The sequence below is a fragment of the Canis lupus genome, chromosome 22 (assembly GCF_011100685.1).
Source record: "Canis lupus familiaris isolate Mischka breed German Shepherd chromosome 22, alternate assembly UU_Cfam_GSD_1.0, whole genome shotgun sequence".
Lineage (NCBI taxonomy): Eukaryota > Metazoa > Chordata > Mammalia > Carnivora > Canidae > Canis > Canis lupus.
Window position 1 is genome coordinate 47,780,185 of NC_049243.1, and position 26,827 is coordinate 47,807,011.

Below are 26,827 nucleotides of genomic sequence, written 5' to 3' on the forward strand. Positions count from 1 at the left end.
AAAAATTAGCTGTTAGTTATCTTAATAACTACCCAGTTTTATCCTTTTTTATCAAAAGTTTATTAGATCAGACTTTAAAAGTATGAATTATTTTGTCTACACAGAAATAGATGGGTAAATCATAATTATATAAAGTAAAACAGTATAAGCATATTTTTATATTAGTATTTATTTTGCTTTTAGTCAAACAAGTAAACTAAGTATGTATTTGCTTCTGTGGATGTCACCAATGGAAGGATTCACTATAATAAGCAGTGTAGATTAAAAACTAGATCAAAAGAACTTCAAGATATGGAAACAGGTCAGAGATAAGAAATTCATTTTCCAGGTCATCCCACTTCCATTTATTTATTTATTTATTTATTTATTTATTTATTTATTTATAAAGATTTATTTATTTATTCATGATAGACACAGAGAGAGAGAGGCAGAGACACAGGAGGAGGGGGAAGCAGGCTCCATGCCGGGAGCCCGACATGGGACTCGATCCTGGGACTCGATCCCGGGACTTGATCCCGGGACTCCAGTATCACACCCTGGGCCAAAGGCAGGCGCTAAACCACTGAGCCACCCAGGGATCTCCGCCCCCCCCCCCCCCCCCCCCCCGCCACTGAGCCATCCAAGGATCCCCCTTCCTTCCTTTTATTAATCCAAGCCTTCTCTGGTTGCATATTTAGCATGAAAACAGCATTTTAGGAGATTTCTTAGAAATTTTAATTCTTCAAACTAGTTAAGGAGATATGAGGGAGATATGCCCAATGTATCAAGGCTAAGTATTTCTTGAACATCAAGAGGACAACGGCCAGACCCTTATAATTTATTACCTCACTGTGAATTCACCAGGACCACAATTGTTTGAGGATTCCAACCCACAGGGAAAGAATCAAGAAAGGTTATGTTCAGTATAAAAACATGAACCAAGCCATAAGAATGTTGAGCTTTAAAGATCATTTTCAGAAGTGTCTAGTAGAATCATTTTCAAGTGTTGAAGCATAGTTGCATATTCTTCTAAGTTATCAGTTCCCATTTAAAGTTGTAAAATTTCAGATTATCGAATTTGAGTGTGATGCTATTTATTTTTAAAGTTGTGAAACTGTAGACAATGTGAAAGGAGCCCACAGGCACAAGAGTAAGACCCAAATATACATGCCTGCTCCACCACTTCCTCGCTTTTGGGGGGGTCACCCATCACTTTGTAGCTTTATTGTTTTGTCGGTAAAATGAGGCTATTCACCACTGAAATTGGCTCAGGAATGCACAGTACCCAGCACCATGCTGGCATATTCACCTTGCAAGGTGGATATAAGAATTATGAGTTCTTTTTTTTTTTTTTTTTTTTTTAGAATTACGAGTTCTTACAATAAGGACAGGCAAATAAAAAAGGCACCCCAAAGTGGGAGCTGAAAAGAAAAAATTATGATGACAATAATACTTAAGCTGTTTAATCTTACTTCATGTAATATATATATTTTTAAGATTTCATTTATTTGTTCATCAGAGACACAGAAACATAGGCAGAGGGAGAAGGACTCGATCCCAGGGATCCCAGGACCCCGGGATCATGACCTGAGCCAAAGGCAGATGCTCAACCACTGAGCCACCCAGATGCCCCTCATTTAATATGTTAAATAAAACCATGTTGCTCGGTGGAACCAGCCTAAAACTGAAGTGCAAGGGCTTTGATGTCAGGCCAGGGCTTGAATGAATTCTGGCTGGCTGCAGGCAAGCTATATAATTTGAGACAAATTATTTTATCTCCTTGATTTCAGTTTCCTCTTATTTAAAATTGAAGTAATAATTCCATCCTCATAAGGTTACTGCAAAGACCAACTGGCCTAGAATATGCTGGAAGCCTAGCATAGGATGGGACATGGTAGGGACTGGTCATGTTAGTTATTTTCCCTTTATAATAAAGTATCACAGCCTAGACATTGGTTTCGATGACTGGCTTTATAGGCAAGACGTGTCCAACCCATAAAACATCCAACCGTTCATGTATCCAAACTCTTAAGAACCTACTTACTGTGTGAGCAAATTACTCAGCATTACAAATTAGTCATGAGATTACAAGAAATTAAGTGTGAGGCAGACATTATTTTTGTTTTTATTATTTGTTACAAAATTTTCTCAAACATTGTGGAGTATTTTTATTCATGAAAACAAGTAAGAGGAAACTATGTTGGCATATCAATATAGCGACCAGTCTACTGTGAGCCTGAGCTATTCCTTTTGTTTGTTTTTCGTGATGAGTTATTTGCATCCATGAGTAAACATCCATAAACACATACTGAACAAATTTGTACGAGGTTAGAAAAGAGATTTGCTGAGGTCTTTGGAAAGAGAATTGTACATATTTAAATACTTTTATTAAAAATGTTCCAGAAAATAGAGCAGAGTTCTTAGAATGACAACTGTACTTTATTCGCAACTGTTAACCTTGTTGCAGTTTAAGTGAAACCACCAGGCATGCAGGGCATTTGTGATATTTTTTTAACAGTAGAGTTGCTTAAATTTTTTCCAGAAGGCCAGAACATTCCGGAACATTGTGTTTTACAAGCTAGGTTCACTTGAAAAAATGCAAATTGCTTTGTGAGCAATGAACTTCCCTGTAGCCTTGACCAACCCCATCTCTGTGCCTTTATAATCCATAAAACAGTCTCCCCTCATGGTTGAGATGTTTGAGGTTTTTCTTTTCATGTTCTTTTCCCTGTAATCTGAGAGGAACTAATCTGGATTGTTTTGTAAATTGAAACATTGAATAAATGCATTTGCTTTAGTTCTTATCAAGACTAGAGGTTTCACCACTTGATGAGGTATTTAATATATTTGCTTAAACATTTTAATTCAAACTGGACTTAAAAATGAAACAATTTTTAAAAATTAAATTAAAATCCTGTTGCTAATTTTGGCAAAAGAAACCAAAGCATTCCTAGAGTATTTGGAGAAGTTGTTTAGACTTTACATAATAAAAATTCGTTCAAAGATAGTGTGATTCTTTTCACACCTGAATGAGATGATGTCACTCCCCCATTCAAGACCTCCCAGTGGCTTCCATCTCATTTGAGTAAAGACTAATCCTCAGGAAAGCTGTTTAGGCCCTAAGAGATCTGCTTCTCAGCCCAATCACCAGACGTCAGTCCTATTCCTGTCCCTGCATCCAATCCACTGCAGCCACCCTGCCTATTTGCTGTTGCCTGGATGGGCCAACTAGGCTTCTACCTTAGGATGTTTGAACTTGCTCTTTGCTCTGCCTGGAATATTCTTGCCTAGGTTGTATGGGCATCCTGTACCTCATTCCCTTCAGGTTTTCAATAAAAAATGCCAAAGGTGAAGCCTGTTTGCCAACCTTATTTCAAATAGTTATTTCCCCATTGCTGTGACTCCATTTCCTCCTCATCTTGCTTACTCTTTGCCTTAACGGTATCGCCTCCTGATAAACCCTATGCATACTTCGTTTTTGCTCGTTTTCTGTCCCCCTGCATTCTGCTGGAATGTAAGCTCTATGTAGATAATAATTACATCTTTTTTGATCACTGTCGTATTCCCCAGAGCCTAGAAAAATGTCTCATACACATTAGATACTCAATAAACATTTGTTGAATGGTAGAGCATGTTCATCAGGAAAGTATTCAAATCTCTCAGATAGGGCTGCGCATATGGCTGTACAGTAGGGTTGCATTTCTCAACATAGTCTATGTAGCCAGCATCCACTGGAGTTGTGCAGTGCACAGCCTGTGCAGCCATGTGCTATGATCCCATTCTCAATATCCCAATAGATTTCAAAATCAGGAATTGGAGGACACTAATGACTCTAGAAGTATAATACAGCCTTAGAAAGTCGACAAATTATTTCACTTTCTCTGAAGCTACACAGGATACAGAAACTACTTTTTATTATTCTCTAAGTTTCAAAAATGTAAAAAAGTAGATTCTGCTCACTTATTTACAGGATGCTGGCTATAAGTTGGCTGATGGCAAATGAAATTTTAATCATCATCTATATATGGGTGAAAATTTCAAAATAAAAAATGGTAGATAGGTGACCATTTTGGACAGTCCTTAAAAACATACTAAAAAATGTATGTTATTGGCCTTGACCTTAACTTTATGTTCTTGAATTGCTTTCAAATAGAGGCTAATTCTTTGCAGAACTTGCTTGAGTATTTTTTAAGTTATATGCTCAATTCTGGCTTGATTTGAAAAATATAATCTCAGACAATTATTTCCTTATCAATAGAAATCTCTGTAGTCAGATAGAGACTACTATCTGCCAAGCACTTGTCATGCATTATCAGTTCCTTCTGACAACTCTATAAGGTAAATGCCATTCAGCCAACCATTATGGCTGTGGATACAGGTTCAAAACTGTGAGTGACTCGCATGTAACTTATAATGGTGGGAAAAGGATCTAATTGAGGCAGCCAAAGCTGCCACCACCCCGTCCCTCCCCCTAACTCCTCTTACAAAATAAATCATTGGTCTAATAAATTCTAAATCTCTTAATATCTCAATAATATTCATGTTTAACAAGTTTAACACATTGAAGTGTCAAAATCATTCTAAATTGGAAGCCCCCGGGAATAGACCAATTTAGGTACTAAGAGATTAAATATTTGAAAAGGAGAGAAAGCCAGGCACATGTATTGATTTTTGTTTGTATTTGTGAACAAACACTATATCATCACTTACTAGGTCTCAGTAACAAAAGTAGCACTGGTCCAAGGTCTTGGTGTCTGTGTGCGCCCATGTGATTGTGCAACATATGATTTTGGATGTTATGATAAAGTGCAGGACATGTATACTTTAAAGATTCTTGGACCTGCCAATTCTACTTCCTGCATATAAGAGGTCATTTTCATGCCATCTGACTTCTGCCCTCCCTGGCAAATCAACCACCTGCCCCTTGGTGACATTATTCAGACCTCCATATAACAGTTTATCCCTCTGTGTGTCCCCATAAGCCTCCTAAAGGTTGGATTGAGTCTTATTCATCTCTGTGTCCAAGCACCTAGCGTGGCATCTGGCACATAGCAGAAAGGCAATAATAACCATTCAAAGAGTGCACAAATTAACGAAAGAGTCCCCCGAATGTTTCAAAAGGGACTTACTGATGATCATCAGTGAACCTCACACCCCAAATGTCTCTGTGTGGCGATTCATCCTTTTTTAAAAATTCTCTGTTTTGTTCTGCAAGCCTGAGCAGCCCCTTCTTTGGAGTTCTCTCCTGCTCTTTTCCCCCATGGTACACTCCTCGTTCTTCTATCACTGCAACCTTCCTTCCAGTTTCTCCTCTAATGCCACCTCTTCCTCTCCTGCTCCCCTATGTGAATACTCACTCCCCTACGTGAAGACTCAGTGTTGCCCCTTTGTAGGTCAGGTCGGTGGTCAGTTCTGAAAGGGTCAGCATTCAGTTCCTACCTCTGTGCCTATCAATCCCCATTCTGGGTGTGTGTCCTTTCCTTGCCAACCTCTCTGGCTCCAGATGCCCACCCAACACCCCATATGCATGGTTCATACTTGCCTGTAGTTCAACATATCTAAATCCAAACTCTTCATTTTGTCCTCACCCCAAGTCATCACCCCACTCCATCCTTATGCCTTGTACTCCAGGCACAAAACCTTAGCTTGATACTGACCACCCTGCTCAGGACTCTTAATCTTTCTTTTTCCTTCTTCTTCTTCTCGTTGTGGGGAAGTATAACATCCTTAAGAATTAATAAAAACTATGAAATGTTTACTCAATATGGACAATTGCAACAATCTTAAGATCTCAAGGGTTTCATGTTAGCCTCTAGAAACTATCTATAGACTGAAAGTCAAAAAACTCTCACCTACAGAGAAGTCCCACACATTAAGTGGGCACAAGATGACCAAGGATCGTTAAAGATATCTTTGGGTTATTTCTCAGATTTGCCTAGAGCCAAGATTAGCATCCAGATCCTTCCTGATGCTCGAGATATTTCTACACTAAAGAAGAATTTACTCCTAGCTTCCAGGACAAGAGGACAGCCATTGCTCTGGTGTAAGTGCAGGTGCAATCAGTTTCAGTGCCTTTGGTGAGCCAAGGAATGGGGATTCTCAAGCAATATGGCATCTGCCTCAGTGTCCTATTTAGGGATAGCACGTATGTGACATTTTTGAGTGGCACCACCTTCCTGGGGACACAGCTTCTACCATTGAGAAATCTACATTCTAACCTGTCTAAAATTAAGAGCCAGACAAAATAATCTCTGTATTGGTTTCCTAGAGCTGTCATAACACATTACCAAAGACAGGGCAGCTTAAAACAACAGAAATTTATCATCTGTCAGTTCTGGGGGTTGCGAGTCCGATCAAGTGTTGGCAGGACCATGCTCCCTCTGAAGCTTGTGTGAGAGAACGCTTCCTTCCCTCTTCTAGCTGCTGGTAACTCAGTGTATTCTCTGGCTTGTGGCAACATACCTCAGATCTCTACCTCCACTTTCGTAGATGTCTGTCTTCCCATGTGTCTCTCTTCTCATGGTCCTCCCTCTCAGTCTGTGTGCGAATATCCCCTTCTTACAGGGACACCAGTTATACTAGTGATATCTGCGATGTCCCTACCTCAAAATGAAGTCACCTTCTGGGGCATGGGGGTTAATCCTTCAATTCATCTTTTGGGTGGAGGAGGGGACATAGTTCAACCATAAGAATAATATCGAAACCTAGAAGACATCAGAAGTCAAATACTGGGGATCCCTGGGTGGCGCAGCGGTTTGGCGCCTGCCTTTGGCCCAGGGCGCGATCCTGGAGACCCGGGATCGAATCCCACATCGGGCTCCCGGTGCATGGAGCCTGCTTCTCCCTCTGCCTGTGTCTTCTGCCTCTCTCTCTCTCTCTGTGACTATCATAAATAAATGAAAAAAAAAAAAAAAAGAAGTCAAATACTGTAGTCTAATTCATGAGCCCAGACTGGTTTCAAAATCTGCCTCTACACGCTGCCCTGCATAGCCACTTGCCATCATCAGAGTTGGCAAGAGTCTTTGGTATGGAGTAGAAGAAAGAGAGGTGATCAGTTGACATTCCATGATTACAATAACCTGTGTTTAAAATGTGAAAATAGATTAAAAAAATCTACAGAGAAAAATGACAAAATTTATTTTCTCCAAAAACCAAATGGAATAAAGTATCACTTTTGACCTTAATTATATTCCTTAATAATTCTATTTGTTTATTATTCCTTTTGCCTTGGGCAGTGATGCTAACTTGTTAGTCTGTGTAGCAGTTTCTTATGAAACCATTTTTCACAAAGGCTTAAGGAGAAAGAAACATTTACCATGATTTGCTTAATAGACTATTTTTTTCCCCTGAAAATGGAAATAGCATTTTGTCAGGACCCTTCTTCCTTTTGTTCAGACTTGTGTTTTTCTTTTAGGATGTTTTTCATACAACGGCGAAGTACGAAGCAAAGACTAAGTAAAAGCATTGGCCTGGGGGTGTGTATCTGAGCCCTGGCTTTCCTGCACCTACTCTTACATCATTTCACCTCTCTGAGTGGGCTCCAGGTGCCCCATGGAGAAATATTCATTCATTCATCCACTCCTTTGTTCATTCATTCATTCATTCATTCCCTCTTTCACTAAACAAGAAATACAAAGCAAGCAAAATCTGAAGGACTCAGCAGGAAATATGAGTGAGGCACTCTATCTGCACTCACTGTTGGGGAAACTCGGGGACCAGTGCAGGCTACAGAGGAATGATTGAAGAGCACATGACCCCACTGCCACTCAGCCACACACAGCTGCTGTCTGGCTTCTGAGAATCCTGGGGATATTTTTTTAAAGATGTATTTATTAATTTGAGAGAGAGAGAGAGAGAGAGAGCATGAGCAGAGGGTAGGGGAGCAGCAGAGGGAGAGGGAGAAGGAGATTCCTTGCTGAGCAGTGACTCTGATGTGGGGCTCGATCCCAGGGCCTTGGATTCATGACCCGAGCTGAGGCAGACACTTAACCCACTGAGCCACCCAGGTGCCCTGAATCCTGGGGATTTTTTAAAAAGAACCAGAGATCCATATTTTGGTGTGAAGTTTTCCAATTTCTAAATATTGACAACCAATTAAAATATTTTCAAACAAAACACACTTCCAGGCTGGATTCTGTCTATAGGCTGCGACGCTTAACTCTGTTCAAAACCAATAAACAAATATTGATCGTGGGACAGGTGCTGCTGAGCTCTGGGAACAGAGCAGTGCATACCCCTCCATCAGTAGCCATCACTGAGGACAGATCACATTCATCAACTGCTCTGAGTCATCCTTGGAAGACGTTATGCACATCATGTTGGTGAATCACTGTCCGGTATCCCCCTACCTCACTGGCCACTCCTGCTCTGTCTGCCTTCCTGATTCCTCCTCCTTCTGACCTCTGACTGCTGACATCATTCCAGCCTTGGTCTTTGAATATCCCTGTGTTTCCTCACATCCACAGTGACCACCTTAGCCTTGTAACTCACCAGGTGTGATCTTGCCTCAGAGCCTTGGTACTTTCTGGCCCATATTCCAGAGAACTGGTTTCCCTAGATGACCTCATACAATCTAATGACTGTATACATTTTTCCTTTGCTGAACATTTCTTAATTTCTATCTCTGGCCCTGATTTCTCCCCCTAAGCTCATGTATTAAATCGCCTTCCACTTGTGTCAATTTTACCTTGATTCTTAAGTGACATCTCATATTCAGTGCATCTACTAATAAGTTTTTGGCTTCCCTTTCAACCTACTGTTCCCAGTGTCCCTATTTTCAGATGGTGCTGTTTATTCACTTGATCAAATATAACATCTTGAAACTCAGCTTCAGTCTTCTCTTACCATTACCACCCTATCCAGTCTATCAATAAGCCCTGCTTTCTCTGCCTTCAGAAGATTTCCTAAACCTGAGCACTTTCCAGCACTCCTGTCGTGACCGCCCTGGCCCAAACCACCAGCCTATATAATGGTGCCTGCGTTTTCACTCCCTCCTTGAGCAGAGTGACCTAGCAGTCATGTTGCTCTTGGTGTCCATCTCATTTCTGAAATCACAGCCCCACAGGCTCCCTGTGATTGGGCCCCATTAGTTGACCACACCTTCCTACCATCACCACTGCTCTCCTATCACACTGGCCTTTTTGTTTCCTGGGGCCTTTGCATGGGCTGCTCTCTCTACTTGGAATGTTTTTCTCCCACGTAGTAGCTGCAAGCCTCAGTGCTGGACTTTCATCTGGACTTCGCTAAAATGGCAAACATCTATCCACAAAAGCAATCTCAGAAATGATCCTTAAGGAATGACCTATCTGTGTGTCTTCCCTGTGTCTCCACCATGACAAGATGAGGCTGTAGGGCAGGGACCTCCCTATTCTATCCCTGTACCCAGCACTCATGGGGGGCTCCATCAAATTTGCGACATATATCCGTAAGTCTTATACTTTTAAATACCACTGTTCTGACAAAATTCAAATCACCTTTCTGGCTACTTACTGCTTAATATTTTCCATCAATCTACAGACAGATAAAACCTCAAAGGTAAAGGCTTTGTACAAATAAGCTCTTTGCTTTACAGCCCAAAAGGTGTTTCTGGGTCATGCTCATGTTTCTGGCTGCCTTGATAGGTCACATGGAGACTTGCTCATAAGTGACAGCTAAGAGCTATTAAAATTCATGGATTGGCTTGTTGGGCCACTGTGAGCAACTCAGTTCCCAAAAGCCTGGTTATAGACTTATGCTGGTATTGGACAAGATTTCCACTACTCTGCTATAAAATAGGGACACTGAAATACTTTTGTTTTAGTTTTGTTTCATTTTTTATTGTGGTAAGAACATACAACAGGAGATCACCCTCTTAACAAATTTTTAAAGGCATGACACAATGTTGTTATCTACAGACAAGTTGTTGTACTGCACCATTCTAGAATTTATTCATCTTGAAGAACTGAAACTGTATAAAAATACTTTTTTTTTTCATAAAGGGAAATTCTTTCAATTCAAAGTCTATTTTTTTTATTCAGAGATTGTCTCTTCTTCTTTTCTTTTTTTTTACTATCATAATATTCCTTTTGTGTCTAAAGAGGTTTTCTTAACAGATGAGTTTTATTGTTCTTTTTTCCTTAATGTCCTTACTCAGCAAAAGAAAAAGTGGGCAACTCTGTGCCAGTTTCCCATACTTCTTAGGAATTATTACTACTCCATAAAATTCAAAGATAGGGACCTGCTCATCCATACTCTCTGGCCTGAAATCCCCACCATCTGACTCACTGGTTTGAGTCATGCACACAAGAAAGGCTTTGGCATTAGTAAGTCACTGGTAAGTCCACATGTTACCGGAAAGGAACCCAGAAGTTCCTCAGGCCTTTTTGGAGGACAGATTGATCCATTGAATAAGCAAATTTTCATTGGTGGGGTGGAGGGGTGGGGGTTGCTCAAGCCTCATGGAGACTTTGAAACCTAGAACAGACCCAGAACATGTCTGTTTCAGTGTGCGGGAGCAAGTCCCCAAGGAGCCAGAGGCAGTAGACATCCAGTGTGAGGCTCTACACCAGAAAAGGGGACTCATTTCTGGGGCTGGGGAGACCAGGGCTCTTCTTGGGGGGTTTCCCCAATGACAGGCTGCACCTGTTTTATAATTTCCTAATGAACTGACCTGCTAATACGAAGTAGTATATTCTTTCCACTTGGTTTAGTTCAATTTCCTTTGGCTCAAAGATTACAGTCTAGTTTGTATTACTCTTTCTCAGCACCATCATGATCAAGAAGAATAAAATTAAAAAATAAAAATAAAAAAAAAGAAGAATAAAATTGACGGAGGACAAATCTTACCCACCCCCAGCACCCACCTTTGGGATTCAGGGAGTGAATGTTAACATATTTGTTTGTGACCAACCTTACCTGGCCATCCTGCCTGACCCACCAGCATTTTGGGGATATGTCTAATGAGAGTATTTTCTTATGACCGAGCTGGTGGTAACGGTATGGGTAATGAATGGTAAGCCCCTTCAAAGGTGAGATATTGCCAAGAGAAGGAGGAAGGGAAAGTGACTCAAAGGTTTTGACCCAGTTAAAGGAAAACAAAATGACTATTTCACCTTGAGGCATGTTTATGTGTCACTTAGTCTACTGTCATTTAAGTGACATTTTGTATTGTTAAAAAATCATCGCTTTTAGTTTTCGACTGAATAAGTGATATGGATACTAAGGTACATTCGTGACCATCTTAATATAAAAGCATGCTTGTTGCAAAGTAGGATACATTATATATTGGTTTTTTAAAAAATACCTGTCTGGTCCACATCTCAAATCTCATTCAAAAGAACATTTCAAGTGCTCCCAGCCCTCAGTAAAATCATTAATAATGACACCAAAGATATTATTTCCACACCTGCCATAAAATGAAGCACTGACCCAGATGCTCAGGATGTAAAATTAATCATCAGCAGCTTCATTTGAGAAATTTAATTCACATCGCTTCTCTTCTGCTCCCGTCGGGTGCTTGGTTGTTAACAGGAATGGTGATCGCGGGAAAATATGGGGATAGCAGAATTCTTAATGAAGAATCCTGGCAGATCCAGATGTTCTGCCTGGTATGTAAAGCCGCAGAGAACGAAGTTTCATTTCCTAGAGAATTCGAATATCTTTGTCCATTGATTTATTCTAAAGCTGTTATTGGGCCCCCACTAAGTGCTGAGCACTATGTTTGGTGCCTAAACAAGACACAAGTTCCCCCCTGGAACTCACAGTCGAGTAGAGGAAACAAGAGACAAGTCAACAAACTAATCAAATAATCACAACTTATCAAGACTGCTATTCATTCAGGAAATACTGAGTGCCCACAGAGTGACAGGCATTGGGCCAGGCACTGGCAATGCAGCTTGTTATAAGAGCAGCACAGTTTCTTGACCTCATGGGGTTTTTGTTCTAGTGAGAGTGACAGAAAGCAAATCGTTAAAAACAGTACCTCCCACCCCCACCACCCCCAAATATTTAGTTACGTTCAAGCCATGAGAAATCCTAAGCTGGAAATAAACTGGGATAGAAACCAGTATGATCGGGGAAGAATGTAAACAGAAAAGGTGGCCTGGGATGCTTTCTTCAAGGAGCCGCTTTCTGAACAGAGACCTGAGGGACGAGGAGGAGGCAACCATGTGGAGAGGGAGGAGCCCTGAAGCCTGGAGATAAGTACTTGCCTCTTTCTGAAGACAGGGCACAGGGTGACTAGAGCTTGATCAGTCCATTGGGAGAGGGTACCCCCAAGACAGTGAGTAAGAGAAATCCTGTAGGAGTTTGAGTCCTCTGCTCAGGACTAGGATTGACACAAGAGGATGACATGTTCCCATTTGCCTGTTGAAATGGCCGCTCTGCCTAGAGAAGGAGTTGCAGGAGGAGGCTGGTCCTCAAGATCATTTGAGAGTCTTTCCATCATCCATTATTGAATTACTTTTAAAATTCCATGTGTCTTTGATATTTTTTTAAAAAAGCCCGTGTGACCATCCAAGGGACCCCTTCATGCTTATTTTGGAACTTTTATCAGGGGTCTGCAGTGTCCTCACGGTAGACTTTGTCAGATGGAAGAATTGCACCGGAAGAGAGAGGATTCAGTTAGTTAGACCTCCTGGCCATGTTGATAAAACATAGTCTTATGGATCACTGCCTGGTGTCTCCAAAGACCAGGCTCAATTTGAGCGAGAGACCAACATTCTCCATGAACTCTATCACTTCTATCTGGTAACAGGCCACAAGTACAATGCAGAAGAAACTTCTTTTAAAAGAAAATCTTCTTTAATTTCCTTAATCTTAAACTTTTCTAGCTGGCCTCCTGTGCCTCTGTCTCCCTTTTGTCTCTTAGCTTCTTCCACTGCCCCCCAAATCCCTCACCCACCAATCCTTGGCTGTCCAATATTGCACCATATTCCTCAAGAGACATGGACCTGTAAGACATAGTTCGGGCTCTCATGGGTTTTATAAAATAACCGAGGAGACAAATAGCCATGCAGAATTAACAACCAAATACTAAACTATTTGGCACTAATTTTTTGAAAGTGACTGTTTTAGGAAAGAGACATATGGTCTGCAAGAGGCGACCAAAACATGTTATGAAGAAGAGCTTTCCGGGCTAGGTAGAGATCAGCTCAAAGGAATGACTGAAAAAAAAAAAAAAATAAATAAATAAATAATAAAAAAATAAATAAAAATAAAAAATAAAATTAAAAAAAAAATAAAAAGGAATGACTGACCTTCATTTTGGATACCCTATATCTGTGGCTTCCATACATTTTTCCTCGGGGACTTCTGGAGGCATCTAGTCAGTAAGTCTGAGTATAGATACCAGGAATCTGTATTTTTAGAAGCTCGCCAGTGATTCATATGCATGGCCAAATTTAGAAAATATTACTCTAGATGATGTCATCACACCCGGAAGCCATTTGTTCTCACACTGCATAGACCTAGTAAGCATCCCTGAAAGTATTACTTAAAGTTTCCATTTGTCTTCCAAGGTTCCAATAAGGCACAAAAATATGGTGTCTCCAGGTAGCATTTTCCAAATCAGGATAAAAAAGATCAGGCCTATGTCCCCTACCCTTTGACTTCTTATTCCTATGCCAGTTTTAACTGAAATATCCAACAGCACAACAGCCTACACGTGATTAACCATAAGTGTAAACTATAAAACAATAGCAAGCCATACCAGTTATTGCCATGGGCACCACTGGGAGGGGAGAGGAACCAGGATGTGAAGCCATAGGGATGAATAAGCAAATGAACTGGGGATGTTTACTCTGAAGAAAGGAAGATTCAGATAAAACATGATAGCTCTCTCCAAATATTCACAGTTGGAATGATGAAAAAGAGGTAAGCTAGCTCCATGGAAAGAATGAAGACAGATGTTTGTTCAAGATGAGTAAGAAATATATGAACATGCCTGGAGGGTGAGTTCCCATCTCAAGAACTGTTCAAATAATGCAAGCTTGGGATTTGTATTGTCTCCTTTAAAAAGTTCCACGCCAGGAGTTTAAGAGGCTGGCTCATGCAGAACTAATTACTAAAATGGCCAATCCAAGCTTAGCAAGAGGAATTTTCCCTGATGTCAGTGGTGGAATATTTAGTTGCCTGGCAACCAGTAAATATCTATGACGCAATGGAAAATCATTGGTTTGTGTCTGGGTTGATTGTATAGTTCCTAATACCACACTTGGTTCATTTCATTGATGATAAGTATTCCTGTTATAGTTTATTACATCAAAATGGTGCTGAGCTACAACTTTACACAGTTCTAATCTTTACCAAACACTAGCCAGCTGCCTAGCCTAGACCAAATGCACACAGGAGAAATAGATGTTTGGCCCATACAGGAGGCAACAGGATAAGAGGGAGAGAACAGAATAATTTGGAGATCTGTAAAACTATTAAGTGGGATTAATCTAGTGGGGTCCTTAGAGTGATGGTACAACTTTAATCATGAACTCTCCAACTTCAGGATTCTGTGGATTTCTACTAAGGGACTTAGACCAGCATTTAAGGTATAGAATAAAGTTTAAGTATAGAGCAACATATATATAAGAGACTTTCATCATAACTTTCCAATCACAGTCCCTAGAAACTGACAAAATATATGGGGAGAGTTCCAAGGTTTGATCTCACTTATAAAGGGCTGCTTTACATTATAAGACCCGAAGAGCTGCTATTTGTCAAACTTCCACATTAAACATCTGCCAAGATATCTTATTAGGTAGCTTTTCTTAGTGTTAATGACTGGGTACATAAAATAAACCATGCAACACTGTCAATGTCAGGTTCTATCTACACTAAATAATGGGGACATTCATTTCCCCTTGTCAAAAGTTCATGAATAACAGAAGTAAAACCAGCGAATCACCAATGTAGTAATGAGTGTAAGTTTATTGTACATGCAACCAAAAAGACAGTTTGCAAACTGGGAGAACTCAGACCAAGACAGGGAGTGAGGCTCAGGGGTGCCTTGCTGTAAAGCAGCTTACGTCATAAGCAAGTGGTTTATTATTCACAGTGACTGGTTATAGTACTAGCATTTTCTTAAATCATAGAGAACTTGTCCATGGTTACCTCCCATCAACACTGGGAGACAGTTCACGTTTTGCTTTTGAGGTTCGGAGACATAAGCAAGAAATGATCCAGGTCAAGTTAACCTTGCAAAATAAGATAAATTAAACTTCGTTTGTATGACTAGCCAGATTTTTGTCTTCTCAGGAAATTTTCAAGGCTGGTCTCCGGTTGCTTTTTGATTTGAACACCCTCTTTTGTTTGACTTCTCAAACCCAAATCATAATTTAAAAAAGTGATTGATTTTGATTAATTTCTCTTTCTCCCCAAAAGATTTAGAATTGCTTTAGGTAACTTTTTATGAGCCAGTCCAGGACATTTGTACAACAATATAATTAATAGCACTTTTAATGAAAATGATGGTATATTAATTGGTAATTTTTGGATGAGTGTTCTTCCTAATTACTTATTAACCTTTAAATCAGATATACACAAGGGGGTAGAGCAAGATTCACATTTTTGAGTATCTGAAAGCTTTTTCAAGGTGGTTTTTTTATAAAAGGAATACAGAAGAACTGTTTTTTCCCCCAGAGGAAACTCAAAATTATATCAGGAACTAAATGTGGTGTGATGCTTAACACATTAATATGCTATAGAAGTTTTCAGTATACCTATTCTTGGCACTCTAGTGAATCATCAGTAATAGAAGTATGGTTTAATAAGATAGTAAAGATGATGCCATCAATTTTCTTTATCATTTAAATTTGCAGGTAGTTTCAATCGGTGCTGAAAAGAGAAAAAAGACTATTTTTAGTTGAGATGTTCTATTTGAGTATTTCACTGTATATATTAGAAAATGAAGAAGCCTAGACCCACAGAAGATCTCTAGATCTTTGGCCTCAAATATCAAGTCTGACTCCATGTGACTAAAAAAGCCTTGATAGATAAAGCATGACATGAACCTGACTTATTGCCATTTAATCAGTAGGTCCATTTAAATGGCGGAACATAGACTGAAGAAACAAGTGGACTTCAGAAGGCAAGAGTCCAACTTTACCTCCTCTGATGGGAGAGGTTATCCCACCCTGGAGGTCTTCTCTGTGGCCCTGCCTTTTTCCAAATTTCTCTTAGGCTTTTCTGCCTAACATCCCTGTTGAATAAGACTCACTATTTGAAGGTCTATGTTGCTTTTCACTCTTTGTGGAGATTCATTTTGTACCTGGGCTTTACCTCTAGGCCTTTGACTTATTAACTTTTCTACTTTGTCTGTCTCTGCCTAATTCATTCATCAAACAAATTTACTGAAGCTTGATATATCTCAGGTACTGTCTTTGGCATGGAGAATATAGCAGTGAAGATGTCATCCTGATTTCAGGTTGGTGATAGTTTGATGGGTGAGGGTGGGATGAAGTCAGAAATGAGTATCAGGCAACTGTCACATGGTATGATAAGTACTAGGAAGAGTATCTGTGTGCCCAGGAGCATGGAAAGTTCCAGGGTATATGCTCTGGAAGTATCCTGGGAGCTAGCCAATTCAGACTGGGGGTTGAAGGAGATCAGGGAAACTTCTCATCAGACTTGACTAGGAAAAAGAGGTGGTGGTAGGGGGTAAGAGGGTGGAACACACCATCTCTGAGTCTTTCTTCTCTAATTCTGTGAGGCCACCTGTATTCTTAGTCATCCCATCTCTGCCCTTTTGCCTGGTTCCATTAGTATCCACCTTCCATGTCTTCCTATTGGATGGTTATTTGAGTAAAGAGCAGACCCTGTGAGGACCATTCCTTGCACCATTATGGAACAATAAAGAATAAGCTCTGCTTAAAGGCCCTGCTGCAGGTCAAAGAAGGAGTCTGACTATTCATTCTCCCACAGGGATTCCCAGAGGTCCGTATGGAGTTGCAGGTGAAGTTATGACTGTGGCTCTACTCACCATTCCAAAGAAGAAATAACTGCCTAAAACAAGAATTAAGACAAAATGTTAACTTGTAAAAAAGAGCAGCAATAAATACATACACAACATTCAAGAATTTTTAAAAAATGGATAAACAAAATGTTCCTTGAAAGGAGAAGAGACAGGGATGCCTGGGTGGCTCAGCAGTTGAGCATCTGTCTGCCTTTGGCTCAGGCTGTGATCCCGGGGTCCTGGGATGGAGTCCCACATTGGGCTCCCCACAGGGAGCCTGCTTCTCCCTCTGTCTAGGTCTCTGCTTCTCTGTGTGTGTGTCCCATGAATAAATAAATAAAATCTTTAAAAAAAAAGAAAGGAAAAGAGACAAATGAGAGAAAAATCATTATCATCATCATCATCATCATGGCTGCCATTTCTTGAGCATATCTACACATTGTCAACTGTACCAGCCATTGTCTGGGTGTTACATGTAATTTTAAAAACGGTCCTGGAAGGCAGGATTCTTTTTTTTTTTTTTCTTTTAAGATTTTTTTTTAATTTATTTTTATTTTTTTTATTAATGAGAGCCACAGAGAGAGAGAGAGAGGCAGAGACATAGGCAGAGGGAAAAGCAGACTCCATGCAGGGACCCTGATGTGGGACTCAGTCCCAGGACTCCAGGATCACACCCTGGGCCAAAGGCTGGTGCTAAACTGCTGAGCCACCTAGGGATCCCCATGGAAGGCAGGATTCTTAAAACAAGTCCTGGAAGGGTCTTTGGCACAAAGTATGAGCTCGGTAACTATTTCCTGAACCAATGAAGACATCAGTGCTTCTATTTGCTTGGTGTCTGCCTCTCCTTCTCTCCCACCCCGAGAACATAAATTCCTTGAGGGCAAGAACCTCATTTTGCTGGCACCTGGGTAGCTCAGTGGTTGAGTGTCCACCTTTGGCTCAGGTTGTGATCCTGAGGTCCTGGGATCGAGTTCCGCATCAGGCTCCCTGCAGGGAGCCTGCTTCTCCCTCTGCCTGTGTCTCTGCCTCTCTATCTCTGTTTCTCATGAATAAATAAATAAAATCTTTTTTAAAAACCCTCATCTTGCTTTCTTCCATATGCCAAGCACCTAGAATGGAGGCTGGCACATGGCAGGTGCTCAATAAATATGCCACCTCTAAAAGACAAGAAAACTGGGACTTAGCACAATTCAGTATTTTATGCAAAATCACACATAAACTGGAACCATTTAGGACTTGACCTCACATCAACCCATGTTCTTCTTTCGTTTACGTCACACCAGTCAAGTTGCTTCTGTACAATCATTCTCTAATTATCTCAGGCCTGCTTGAATTTCAGAGATACTTTTCCATCTGTCATTCACCAATATGGTTTTATTTCAAGGACTTAGCACAATAGCATATATTGGTAAATATTTAGGTCATACCTGTTAATAATTTCAATTATCAACTTTCCTAAAAAATAATTTTGGGGGGAACAGAAATGGAAAAGCTTTATTCCTACTGCTGGTGCTGGGAAAACCATAGAGGAATACACAGGCCAGAAGGGGTTGTCTGGGGGCACCTGGGTGGCTCAGTTGATCAAATGTCTGCCTTTGGCTCAGGTCATGATCCCAGGGTCCTGGGATGGAGCCCCTCATTGGGCTCAGGGGGTCTGCTTTTCCCTCTCCCTCTGTCTCTCTCTCTCTCTCTTTCTCTCTCAAGTAAATAAATAAAAATATTTACAATAAAAAATAAAATAAAAAAGAAGGGGTTGCACTTGCGGTGGGCTTCAACTCCTGGGACAACACAACTTAGTCTCCTCAACAGAATTTATTTATATTATTAACATGTAAAGACAAACTCACTGATGCATTATGACTCATCCTCATAATGAAGGTCATTATGGTAACCAGGCATGTGTGGGCAGACTGTAATCTCAAGTACAAGAGTGTAGTGAAGTGCCTAACTTGTCACAAACCTGGTTGGTTTGGGAGAAAGGCAGCAATCTGTTGTGATCATCAGAATAGTCCAAGTGACTCAGTTTCATGAAGTGTGATCATCAAGGCATTGGGTAGTTTATCACATGAAATTGCAGCTCTAGATTTTTCTGGTTCTTTCTCTAATATTCTTTTCTCTCTATTTTTCCCCAATAGCTGGACAAAATTAAAGATTCCTAATATCAACAGTGTTATAGAGAATGATACACTCTCATATACTATGGAAATATAAATTGGCTTATACTTGTTGGAGGACAATTTGGAAATACAAATTATATTCTTAAATGTTGATAATATTCAAGTCTACATTCCATTTCTAGATATTTATACTAAAGAAATACCTAATTATGTGAATAAAAAAAGCATGTACTAGAGTGTTCATGTCAGTAGTATTAATAACAGTGCAAAGTAAAAACAATCAAAAACTAATTAGGAAGGTCATCCAGGGAGGGTTAAATAAACTATGCGCCACTGCTACTATGAAATGCATGTGACACATAAAAAAGTAATGTGGAACTGCTCTTTCTGTCTGTCATCTATATAAAATACACACACATCTGCCTTGGAAAAATCTCCAAAATATATTGTTCAGTAGGAAAAAAAAAAGGCTAGTTGCTATATTTTATACATTAGTATCTGTATTTAAAATGTATTCCAAAAGATATATTTCTATAGGTACAATATATGCCTATACAATATTTAGGGATATACTGTATGCATTATATATGTATTGAATATCATATTATATGTTATAGCACGTGTTATATAATAGATAATATTTACATGTGATACATGTTACATAATTGTATATATTACATAATGTATAATATTTTATATATTTTATATGTGCTACAATTGGGTTGCAACAGCTAAGCATAAGCAGACACCCGAAAATCATATGGCTTTTAACCACATGACACAGACCAATGAACAAAAGGTTTATGTCACTTTCATACAGGATGTGGTAGGAGCGCCACAGTCAATCAGGTTTGGGGCTCCTCCCATATCATGGCTCTGTAATTCTTTAAACCTTAGAGTCTTCAAGTCTGCATAGTCAAAGCTGGCTCACTGCTATATCCAAGTTCCAACCAGCCTTAAAATAAAGGAGAAAATATGGAAGAAGTCCACTTACTATCTCAAGGTTCACAAATTGGAGATAGCACACATTCTTTCCACTCCCAATCTTTTGGTGAAAACTTAGTCAAACTTCTACCCCTAACAGCAAAGGGGCAGGGGTGGTTGGCAATGCAGGCCCTTGCTAGATGACCACATATCCAACCACAGATTATTAAGGTGGAAGTGAAAGGGGATAATTTTGGTGGACAGCTAGCTGTCTCCTCCACTATATAGAGAATATAACACAAATAGAAAACAGGGGGAACATGAAGTTTTGCTCTCCAGTGAGGATGGGGAGTGAGGATGGGGCAGCATATCAAAGGAAATCTTTGCTTTATCAGTATTCTTGGAATTGTTTAACAAGAGTAGGAGAGATTATGACTGCTGACAGCTGGCAGGGAGGTCAGTTGCCTCATCTCTCCAACTCTGAGTGGGTGATAGCTCAATGCAGCCCACTTGACCTCTCTACTGACCTCTCATAACTCATGCAATATTGCCTTTCTCTTCATCTTACTCTTCGTTTCTGATATCTTTACTCCACTATCCATCCACGGTAGCCACCACCGAAATGCTCAACACCTACTGGATTGTAATTTTATTAAAAAGAAAGGTTGCCCCTGGCCTTTGTCTGTGCCCTGAGATTTGCCCGTTCATTCTGTACCTCGCACAAATATATTGAGCGTTAATGACAATGCTAACTACAGTAGGAGATTGAAGTAATGAGAGACAATTTGGGTTGACGCTAACTTTCCCTTTCAGAAGGTCTATCTCACTGGCCAAACAATACACCAGTGTCTAAATAGATGAGTTACAGTGGCAGTGGATATGCCCAAGTTAGTGGAACACCCATTAAAGTAAGGAGGACTTCATAATGGTGAATGGGGACTGGAGAAGGAAGTTTAAGTAAAGACCTCTCAGTGAGATGAGACTGGAATAGGGTCCCCAGGCATATAGGGTGGCTGTCAAGACATAAAACTATTGATGTATTTGAAAGACGGAGTGATCCTTTGTTGTTCACCTACTATACACTATATACTGTGCCAGGCAATTTTGCATTCATCATTCCACTTATCCTCACAACAGATCATTAAGGTAGGTAGCCTAATTTTATAGATAAGGAAACCAAGGCAAAGAGATCTTATATAGTAATTCAGGGTCTCAGAGATAGTAAGTGGAATAGCTGCAATTTGTGTCCAGACCTATCTATTTTCTGAATAGATCTAGATTTGTCTGGTTTCTAATTACCTCACCATGTCTGAGAAATCTTTCAGGCAGGAAAAGCAGGGGCGATGTAATGGGATGGATCTGAGTCTGGTCTGCTGAGATACTGGAGGAGAGCTGGTTCAGTAGTAGGATGTCATTCTATATGCTCTGAGGCTGAGGTCATCCTGGTGCCTGAGCGCTGAGGTACAAGAAGATTGAGTTACTTGTAGGAAATGCTGTATCATGCTTCGCTTGGCACTGAGTTATCCCCCAGCCCTGGGACAAAGAAGCTCTATGAGTCAGTCTACCTCCACTGGCCCAACTTAACAATTTAACCAGTTGAGGAAAGGGGTTTAGTTTGCAGAAATCCCCCCTCTCCCTAGCCTATAAGCAAATGGTGATGAGAGCCCTGCATTGTTCCAGATTACTTATGGTCACTAGAGGCAAGGGCAGGCAAGGTCTTCATGTCCCTGACCTACATGGGCTCGAGAGTAAACTCTGCTACTTCTGTCACATTTCTTCTGGTTGGACCCTTCCTCAGTTCATCATGAGGTGACAGTATTGCAGTATTTTCTCAGAGACTGTGCCCTTTGAAATGGCTCTGGATTTCTGCAGCAATTGTTTGGCACATCCTCAGCCTTGGAGATTGCTTAGCTGTCTCTCACTGGTGCTGTGGATGTCTACATTTGCCTCTCCCTCAGGAAGCCCCTCTCATCTGGAAGCCTCAGCAAAAGTTCTCTTCCTACACTAGGTCCCCTTCTTTCATTCTCTGACCCATGCCACAGACAAGTCCCAAATGCTATTATTTGAAGAGCTTTCCTCTAGAAGGGCCTCATTATTCCAATCAGTCAAATGGGAGAAGCAAATCCCAATCAATTAGAAAGATAACGGCAGGAGGATCCTGCATTATGGAGAACCTGAATGCTAAATGATGTAATTCATAATTTCTCCTAAAGCTATTTTGGCTGGGGGTGAGTTCTGGTGGGGAAAGCCCCAGAGTTCCTTAAGCAGAATGAAAGGATAAAATTGAAGTTTATAACCTGTAGTCTGGTAACAGCATGTAGGATTAATTGCAAGTGAAAAAGAGAATATTGTCTCTTCTCACCACAATTCTAGAATATTAATATATGCCCGGCACTATGCCAGGGTTCTAAAAAGCATTGTTTCACTTAATCCTTACCATCAACCCTGTGAGCTTGTGCCCATTTTGTGGGTGCAGCAACTGAACCTTATAGAGAATTTCATGTTTCCACTGGCTGATAGGTAGCAGAGCCCAGTCTGCTGCCAAGGATTTCAATCCAAATACAGCGGGCACAGATATGTCAGTAGAGTGAAGATGGAGAAACTCCCAGGAGGCTGGTATGGAGTCCATACTTTATGAGGCTCCAAAGTCTGATGGCTCCAGGAATAGTACTGAAAGGAAGGGAGAGGGCATTCACAGGAAAGGCTTGCAGATTGACAGCAAAAAGGAAATCAAAGACAAGAGAGAGAGAGGACACGTAGTGAGCACCCAGGCATATGTCAGTGGTCATATCACCAATCTCCACAATAAATTTTTTAAAAACTATTTATTTATTTGAGAGACAGAGAGAATGATCTGGGGAGAGAATCTCAAGCAGATTCCGAGCTGAGTGTGGAGCCTGCCTCGGGGCTGGATCTCACAACCCTGGAATCATGACCTGAGCCGAAACCAAGAGTCAGACACTTAACCGACTGAGCCACCCTGGCGCCCCTCTCCATAATAACTTGTGGAAAAAGATCATATTTTACCCATTTTGTGGTTGAGGAGATGGGTTTAGAGATTTGAGGTGCTTCTACAGCTCCTGAGTAACAATGCGGGGAGTCAAACCGTGCCTCGAGTGCTTCCCAATCTGGTGTCTTCATAATGGTGAATGGGGACTGGAGAAGGAAGTTTAAGTAAAGACCTCTCAGTGTCTCATTGCACTGCGTCAAACATGGCTTTGAGCATGAGTCCGAGGCATGGGGAAGAATCACAGTGCCATTCCTAGAAGTGGGGAAATCATCAGGGAGAAAAACATGTGAGTAGGCATGGGCACGAGAAGTTTTCCGGGGGAGAGGTGGCAGGTGTATGTTTAGGTAGAAGTTTCTTAAATATCTGGGGACTGGAGCTGTAATGCTGGTTTGAAGTCAAGAGGCTAATGCCAGCCCCTCAGGGAAAAACAAGTAGTCAGAAGAGGAGGGCACTGGGGGCCCGGGCAGTAGGGTTGCCCACACGTAGCAGGCGGGAGAAACGGCAGGTGACAGCACAAGAGATGGAGAAGTGCCGGCCCCAGAGGGGAAAATAAGAGGGTGCCCGTGATCAGAGACTGTGCACATGGAGGACATGTAGGGGAGGTTCTGAATCCAAGCGTGTCTCCTCCGCCAGGTGGCTGTCAATTCATTCCAGTCTGCCCAGCCTGCCACCGTGATATTTTGAATCATGTCAAATTCATAAAGAATATATTACATTCTGCTAAATGCTGTAACCACAAAGGACAATGAAGTATTTACTCTCTTGGGCACCCACTGTTTTGGGTGGTAAGTGCCCTGTTTTCACAGCAACTCCCTCTAGCTGTTTATTGTTTTCCGATAAAGTATTTGCTGAACATTTGCCTTACATAAACAAATAGAAAAATAATAATAGTGTATATTCCCTCTGAACATTATAGGAAAGTGTAGGCTTCCATTTAATGAGGTTTGGAAACAACATAGCAATTTTGATGTCCTGTCAAGCTTGTTAAATTGTGATTCTACCAGGATTTTATGTTGAGCCAGAACCAGCACATCCCAGGGTATAAATTAGGCATAATTGGATATGCACTGATTCTTTCGGGTCACTGGGATAAATTTAATGCTATAATTGAATAAATGATACTGTTGTGGCCTGAAAAGCTCTCTCCCAAAACTTCTAGCTCACTCTCTGGCAGTAACTGGGGAAGTTGAGTCTACTCTATGATTTTGTAAGTGTTTTTACAAATCTAACCCCACATCTGAAAAATGGCTCCAACCTAGACCTATTAGTTTATATTTTCAATGGAGAGGGCAAGAATTTGCATTTTTTTAAACGTTCTCTGATTAATTCTGTTGGAAAGTCATATTTAGAAAACACAGTTCTATGCTATTCAGAGAAGAAAGCTGTGTCACGTATTATATCTACCTAAACCTTGTAGGGATTGGCCTAATTGGGCTAAGTAGAGAGGTGTTTATTTAATCGCTTATACGAACTATAAGTTAAAGACTTATACTAAAATTTTTGTGTACTTTTTTGCCTAGGTCAAACATATAAAAATGGATTTGTTTACTTTTAATTTTAATTTAATGATATTTACTATTGTCCTCTGGTATGTCATCCAAATTCTTTAATGCACCCGACCTGGACCAGCAGTGTAATGATCTGATAAATGAAGGATTTTATGGTATATCAAATATAAGAACTCTGAAGATCTGGCTTTATTTTTTTTAAGAGTTTTATTTGTTTATTCATTCATGGGAGACACAGGGAGAGAGAGAGAGGCAGAGATACAGGCAGAGGGAGAAGCAGGCTCCATGCAGGGAACCCGACGTGGGACTCGATCCCGGGTCTCCAGGATGAGGCCCTGGGCTGAAGGTGGCGCTAAACCGCTGAGCCACACTGAGCCACACGGGCTGCCCAAGATCTGGCTTTAGATTCCAGATCTATACCATTGATAGGCTAGCTGACCGTAAGGAGGTGATTTGCAAAGAGATGATAACACTGCTAATATCTAGGCTGCTTGTTAGCTCATAGAATTTTCATAAGCATCAAATGATGTGACAAAAATGACAGTGCTTTGAAAACTATTAAATGCTTACAAAGAAGTGCATTGCCACGTAGAATTAAAATAATAGGTTCTATGTTGTTACCTCCAGGACAGTGTCCAAGGGAAGGAAAAGTGAAAGGGAGGGATTCTAACTCTGCTCAATGTAAAGAAACTCTGTTTGACTTTTCTGCCTTCTACCTGATTTATATATTGGTTTTCTGCTAAGGCTTCTTTAGAAATCTGCTGCTGAAAAAAAAAAAAAAAAAAAAGAGGAAGAAAGAAAGAAAGAAAAAAAAGAATTGAAAATCTTCTGTGTTCTATTGGGCTTTTTGCCCATATTCATCTTCTTTTAATTACCAGCCCACCCTTAAGCAAGTAACTGCTCATTATCACCTTTACAGAAATTCTAAAAAGGTAAAATTCCAGTGAGTTTCCTTCCTTGACTTCTTATCAGGAATTCTGGTTAAATTCTTGGGTGGAATTTAAAACTAATGGTTAAAGTGTGTTTTTAGGTGAATGACTATTATTCTCTAATTTTCTTTCTATCCCTATGCATAATTAAGAAATTACTATAATAAGAGAATTCCTTTGTAGCTAATTACAATCTATTACATTACTTGGAAATAAGAGTGAAATCTTAGACTTACATATGTTATCAGGCAAAATGAGCAAATAGGAAAACCGATCAGTCCCCAGTGCTCATTTAATACTGGGTTGATATGGCTTTAGCTTAACTGTTTAAAAGCCTAAATCATTACTTCAGAATTTGAAATCATAGATCTGCAGGCTATCTATAGTTTTTGTCAGATTCTCATAGCAGGTTTCTCAGGAAGAGTTCAAGACATTTGACAGTAAGTTCCTCAATCAGTCATTGACATTTCTAAGAGGAACAAGGCAGAGGAAGAGGTGGAGAAGGCACAAGAAAGGAATGGAAGGAATGCATTCACTCCCACGTGCCTGGGTGCAGGCCTGCGCATGTGTGTGCCCTCCTGCATGTATGCGTGCGCACACACTGCTTAAGGGAAAACACACAGAACAGAATTCCAGTGAGGCTCTTTCTGCCTCCAGCATGGGGGCTTGCTGGCTGAGCAACTTCCACCACTAGTCTGCACATAGTCCATTTGTCTCTTTACACAGAGGAAGGGGGAATAATAGAGACCATTTCTATAACCACTTCTCAACCTTTGTCTGCTGCATTGCAACCTGATTGTTGTTCCCAGTGCTCCACCAAAATTCACCTTGAACAGATGACCAGTAGCTATTTAAATACCATATTCAGTGATCACTTTTGTGACTTTTAATTTTAGTTGACCTCTCAGCAGTATTTGACAATGTTGGGCACTTTCACTTTCTCACCGGATATCACTTTGTCCGAGCCATACCTTTTATTTCCTCTCCTTTCCTCCAAGATCTGTATTTGTAAAGCCTTTAATCACCATCTGAGGCCACACTGGTGATGGCCTCCTCTTGCCACCACTGTAACTTAAATGATACATATTGCAGGATATTGCAGTGATTTGTGCACATTATTGGTAGTCTGGCCTTGGGCTACCAGTGTGAATGCCTGGAACATAAATGGGAAGTTCACCCTTTGGTGATCCTCATTTAACTTTTGCTCCCTCTGAGCAAGGAACAAAGTAGCAAATGCTTTTAGAAAAGCCTGAAGGGATTCCCAACACCAAGTAAGGGAGGGAGAAAAATAGGTGTCCTACTTATTAGCTCATTTTCATGTGGAAAAAATATGCATGGTAAGTAGAAAGCCTTTGGCCATTGGTCTCCTGGGGCTCAGTAGAGACTGATACTGGTTGCCAAGCAACAAGAACAAGGCTCAAGGACTTTCTCTTCTAGCT

General features: G+C 40.6%; 1 protein-coding gene and 2 long non-coding RNA genes across 15 annotated transcripts in view; 2 read left to right on the forward strand and 1 right to left on the reverse strand.

Moving 5' to 3' along the window:
* Positions 1–26,827, forward strand: part of MBNL2 (muscleblind like splicing regulator 2) — a 161,888-nt gene that overhangs the window by 52,567 nt on the left and 82,494 nt on the right. The window lies entirely within an intron of this gene.
* Positions 9,935–17,116, forward strand: LOC119865218. Its single transcript, XR_005376509.1, has 3 exons — positions 9,935–14,498; positions 16,320–16,372; positions 16,870–17,116. It is a non-coding gene; the product is annotated as an uncharacterized LOC119865218 (long non-coding RNA).
* LOC102152746 lies at positions 14,872–22,605 on the reverse strand. Of its 4 annotated transcripts, none has more exons than XR_005376508.1 (5): positions 22,379–22,605; positions 21,246–21,397; positions 18,861–19,035; positions 16,928–16,950; positions 14,872–15,783 (listed from the first exon to the last, which is right to left on the reverse strand). It is a non-coding gene; the product is annotated as an uncharacterized LOC102152746 (long non-coding RNA). The 4 variants fall into 4 exon arrangements; XR_005376505.1 differs by lacking the exon at positions 22,379–22,605 and adding an exon at positions 22,239–22,306; XR_005376507.1 differs by lacking the exon at positions 22,379–22,605 and adding an exon at positions 22,239–22,306 and having other exon boundaries at positions 21,241–21,397.